The sequence below is a fragment of the Chaetodon trifascialis genome, chromosome 19, assembly GCF_039877785.1.
Source record: "Chaetodon trifascialis isolate fChaTrf1 chromosome 19, fChaTrf1.hap1, whole genome shotgun sequence".
NCBI lineage: Eukaryota > Metazoa > Chordata > Actinopteri > Chaetodontiformes > Chaetodontidae > Chaetodon > Chaetodon trifascialis.
This window is the reverse complement of record NC_092074.1, coordinates 20495080-20501079: the sequence shown is the minus strand read 5'-3', so window position 1 is coordinate 20501079 and position 6000 is coordinate 20495080.

Sequence of the window (6000 nt, the reverse complement as noted above, 5' to 3'; positions counted from 1 at the left end):
TTTGAGGGGGAACAATCACCAAATGTACTACCGAATGTCTCAGACACAAGACCAAAAGCAGAGAGCAGGAGCTCTGTGAGGAAAAGAGGTGCTTAAAAAACTGCACAGGCACCAAACGCTGTAAATCCTTTAAAAACTGCCTGCAAAACTACCACAGATTTTCCATACCAAAGGTCTGAAGGCAAAAAAAAAAGAGCTGAACCTGCTGATCATGAAAAAACATCTGAGCTCTGCCTGATATTGAAAGCCATCATTTTCCAACTGTAGATGTCGTCTGCCTTCTGAGATTAAGTAGTGCTCAAGCAGGGCCGGCCCAAAGTCTGTGGACAGGATTTAACGTCACAAACCAAAAACAGAACACAGTCAAATTTAAACATTATCTGTGTCATAGACATTTATTTTAGGAAAAAAAATACACGTGTAAAAAGTACAGAAAGGCTCATGATATATTTTAACATGAAGATACACTTTCTGATTTTGTTAAAGTGCTATGGAAACAATTTGAAGGTCAAACGTAGGAGCATATATCTGGAACAAAGTATTGTAGATATTAGCTGATGCCATTAAGTAGTGCTGTCAATTCCATTTACTGACGAGAGGTCATGATATTGCAGTCAAATGCTCCAGAAAAAGTTGGAGCTGGTTGCACCTGCCATTCAGAAATACTTACACCAAGTGACAGCCAGGTGTAAACGCTATGTACGTTAGCTTGCTAATATTTATGACCTGTTTAGACTGAAGACAGAAGAGTGAAAGAGGTGGTTGATACATCTGACTGACAATGGATCAAAATGCTGATCAGCAATGACCTAAACTGATGAGATTCTATAATAAAAAAAAAAAATAAAATATACCTCAGATTACAAAACATTATGCTCATAGTGTCAGGCTGCCTTACTGTACAGTGTTAGTTAGCTTAGCATACTCAGATATGCCCCAACCTGATTGTCAATTATTGATTTAAAACAAGCTAGCTGGTCCTTTAAACTAGTATTTATTTATTTATTTATTTAATTTTATCTTATTATTTTTTGAATTTTAGGATTTTTTTTTTTTTTTTTCGAGTTTTATAAATCAAGTAAAAAACCATAAAGGACACACAAAAAAAAAAAAACAGAGCAGAGTGCACTTCATATAATAAGTAAATTGTAAAACATGTTCTGGAACATTTGTTATAATGCTAATCCCATTGTGCATCTTAAATTATAACTAAAAATGAGCACAGAAACCCAACAGTAGTTGACATATTTACACTTGTTTTGAGGTCTGCTGGTGGCCGAAGTCACTTCAGTCTCCGTCCTGTTTGCAGTCCCTGAAAATACTTTAAATGGAAAATAAAAACCTGGAAAATTCAAACAACACCTCCTTTAGAGCTTTCATGGAAGGTAGACAAATAAAAAGTTATAGAAAAAAAGCATACAAAGGTGCACTCTCTGGTTTTGTCATTGCTCTCTTCAAACCCAAAAATTAAAATGAAAGAAATCATACGAAGGAAAACACATAGCGCATATTGTGCGTCGGCCTGAGGGCTTCTTCATGAGTCACCCAAGGAAAAAAAATCCAATCAAAATGCAAATTCAATTCATTTCAGTTCAATTTGATTTCATTTATATGTGCCAAATCACAACAGACGCTGTGAGGAACACACTCTTAAATTTACAGAGACCCAACAATTCATAAAACAGAAGTGATGTTTCTTCCTTTCTAATGTCCTGAAGTCTTTTCTTACAGTTCTGTTAAGCAGCGCAAGTATCTTCAATGAGAACACAACATTGTCAGAGAAATCCATCAGTAGTTCACCCTGTTTCAATGCCACCTGGTGGTTAATGTCACCCCTGTCCTGTCCACTTTGGGCCGGCTGTAATGAATTTCTGGAAAACCTTCCGGAGCTTCAGTGCATGCTCTCCGTGCTTTAGATGCTGCTTGCAGCTGATTTCAGTGAAAGTTGCTGTCATAGAGACTGCACCTGAAGCAACAAAAGCATTGTTAATCTTTTGAAACTGTTGTCAAGGATTCAAACGAATCCAGATCCAAAGCATCAAAATGATGGCGTCCGTTCCATCTTTTCCCGGCGGTTCAGGGGGAGCCCAGAGGTGCAGACCAGCATGGAGAGAGGTAATGATGCTCTTTGCTTTCCCATTATCCTCTCACCATGGTTGGATGCACACTGCACACACACCCCTCCACCATCCTCCTTCAGCTGTATGAAAAGGACATCCATTCATTTCCAGGATGTAACTTAAAGCGTAATGGAGACTGGACAGTCCACGGTATTGTGTGCTTTTGGTGAGCGCTTGTCCTCTAACCTAAGGTTAGCCGTCAATCCAACATGCCAATGCTTCTTGGAGATAAAACAGACAGAAACCGCTGAGCTCAACACCCACACTGCCTCTGAGGAAAAGCTTCAACCTGCAACAAGAAAAAGAACATAGAGACGAGAAAATAGATTTGATTCATAGGCGCTGCAGCAACATTTCACAGGCAAACCTGACAGTGACGCTTAAACCAGGAGACATTCAGCTAACAAGCAACCAGAAAACTCAAGCAATGAGAAAACACATTTTTAAAAGATCACAGCACAGCACAAGGATGAAAAGGCCACAGCAGAATCAGGTCTGTGTTCTGTGACTCAGCATTGCTGTTTGTTCTGCTGTTGGACTCAAACTCTGGACAATTTTGATGGTCTTAAACATTTTGTGGACACAAAGGTCACATTTTCTCAACCCAACCCAAAGCTGGAGCACTAAAATGTTTTTTTTTTTTAATGTAAAACAGCTGAATTTGACAAATATTTTATTTACTACAGGTTTGACTCTGTGACAGTAACTATGAAAAATATCTCATCTGCAGTGGTGTAGTGCAGGGTATACACAGGTATACAGCGTATACCCACTTACAAATCCCCTCTGATGCGCATGATTTAGTGGCGCGCTGCAATTATTTTTTCCTAGGATGGCAAAGGCATGATCCACCTGATTGAATACTATTTGTTGTTGCCGTTGTTGGTTGGGTGAGAATATCAGGGTAAGCCAATCAGAGGCAGAGTTGGGCGGGTCATACATTGCTTATGCCATCCTAGGAAAATAAATGTTGCCTGTGTTCTTCCTTCTTGCCCTTTTGGATAATAAAGTCAATAATTAAATTAATGATGGAAAAAAGGAAATGAAGGAAATATGAAGCGAACAACTCAACCAACAATCTGTATTCAGAAAAAAAACAAAGTTGCGATGCTACGTCGGTGCTATTAGCTAGTAGCTCTGCTAAAAATAGCTCCTTTCCCGCTCCCACTCATGCATCTGTTGCTGCTGCTCCGTCTTTCTGTGGCTAATGTTAATTTCATAATAATCGTTACTCCCTGCAGTCAAGCAGCAGAAGTTAAGTGACAATGTGCAGTAAGTAGTTTTACATGTCAGCGTTAATAGCACAGGGCGTCTATCCTTTGGTGGACAGGTTGCTTTTAAAAAAAAAAAGGGAATAAATTCTTCAGGCACCACCCCACCTCTGCTTGTCTGGTCATATATTTTGATTTTCATTTGTTTTCTCTCCACCTGCACATTATGGGTGGCTGTGTACGTCTGAAATGAACTGCAAAAAAAGTAAACATTTCACATCAGACATGTAAATACTGGACAGATTTGGCTGAAGTGGTTTTGTTTCTTTACGTTGATATTTGAAAACTGGCGAATCCACATTAAGCTTAAAAAAAAATCACAATGCATTGTTTGGCTGTTACGGTGACATTCATCTGTGCTGTTTGGTACCTTTTAGCACGTCAATAGTTCCTGTAAAAGAAACATAAAAATAACTAAAAAAGGCTACAAACACACATTCTTTATATTGTCTCAGTTAAAACAAGGAGTTACTTTTTAGAGTCTGAGAGATGTTTTTAATTGGCAGTCAGCTAATGAGATAGCAAACTACTGAAAGCTAGCTAGCTAACAAGCAAGCTAGCTTGCTAGCATCAGCAATAAATAAAGATTTAGGCAGATCTATTGGCAGAATATGGTGAAATTTGGATTTAATATTATATTTCTATGTTTTCATTAGTGGATAATCACATGAAAATAAGAATCATTTTGTTTTCATTACCTCAGACTGAGTGCGGGTCCTCTTTCACAGAGTCCGCCATGTTGCATCACCATGTTTCTACAGTAGCCTGTAACAGACCAACCAAACACCGACTCCACCAGTTGTGAACTGTGAGGTATGAGAGCCAAACCTGCAACTAACAAGACAAATTATGTTTGCTTCACCACTGTGGCTGTGACCTCAGTCTGAACTGTAACAAGAAGTCAGAAGTCTAGTGGTGATAAAAATCAGTTTCCATCAAATAAAAAAGACAAAGAGGAAAAGAGAAAAGCTCTGCTTTGAGAAAATGTGCTGCTCTGTCAACCGTTAGTGAGGTTTTCAGAGAGTTCAAACAGAAAGATGTTCAGGAAGAGGAAACATCCTGTTGAATGTAAGTAAAAATCAACAAGCCTTGCCCTTATTGTCACAAAGATAAGTCATCTCTTTGTGACTCAGTGTGGACATTTTGCGTGCCTTCGTGAAGACAGTAAGCATAAGTTTTCATTATCCTCAGTGTGATTTTAGTTAATTTCTTTATGGTATATTTACATGGCTGCTCGCTGTTTTTCTATCTGTCCAATGTGCTTTCACTGCATGTTTGTTACAGTAAGAAAACTCTCTCAAACAAATTTTATTTTCAATTTAGCTTGTTTAACACTGGTGTTTTTTTAATAATGAAGGGTTTCTTATAACTCAGTTCCACCAAAAATCGTGTTTTTGGGTTGATAGAAGCTTTGAATGAAATGAATGCTCTTTTGCTGTTGGAGGATATGAAGTCATTTTGTTGCAGTAATAAGTACAAAACTTTTCTGTTTCAGTCACTTCAAACCGGCACTGTAATGTCATCTTGAAATATTATTCATTAACACCTTTATTAAAAAGTGTCCACTCATTTGGCTTCAAAGTGAAAATGAAGAAATTGATTCAAATGTGAATTTTACTGTAACTGTTTTATTTTTCAGCCATGCTGTATGATGACTAGGTTTTCATAATCCTTTGTCCTCTCTGAACATGTGCTGCTTCCATCAGTTCTCAACAAGCCGTGGAGGAAAATAAACTGGGGGTGAGTGTCTGCACCTTCCGTTTGACCTTTGACAGTCTGTCACAGCACAAACAGCTGAAGTCAATTTGTTTGTTGTCAGTCCATTAACTTCCTAGTTTTTGTGTGAATTCTGGGCATCTGTGATGGCCTCACTGTCAATCTCGCAAACTCACACTTTGCGAGGGCGACAGTGACGTATTTGGGTTGGGTGGTTGGGCAAGGTGCCGTTTGTCCGGTGGCAGAAAAGGTCCAGGCAGTTGCATGTTTCCCAGTGCTGACCACAAAGAAGGAGCTGATGTGTTTCCTGGGTCTGGCAGGTTACTACAGGAGCTTCTGCAGGAATTTTGCTGAGGTGGTGGCACCCCTGACTGACCTGTTAAGGGCTAAGGAGATGTTTGTGTGGTCGGCCATGTGTCAGCAGGCTTTTGATCAGGTAAAAAGGATGTTGTGCAATTCTCCTGCTCTTGCAGGTCCGCAGTTCGACCGTCTGTTCTCCCTGCAGGTGGATGCCAGCCCTGATGGGGGGGGGGCAGTTCTCCTGCAGGGTGATGACTATGGTGTAGAGAAACCCACGAGCTTCTTTTCAAAGAAGTTTAACTCCTACCAGCTAAACTACTCCACCATAGAGAAGGAAGCACTAGCCTTGGTGTGGGCTTTATCGCACTTTGAGGTCTATGTGGGTTCCAGCGTTGTTCTTCAATTCCTTACAGTGTCCAAACCAGAGATTGATCCAGTGGTCTTTGCTGCTACAGTCTTACTGGTTAGGCACATCAGGGTCTCTGACAATGTGGTGGCAGACACATTGTCCAGAGCCCCTCACCAGTAATGCATCTGTTCATCACTGTCTGTTATCTTGACTTCCTTGTTCCACTTTTCAGTGGTCCCAGGTA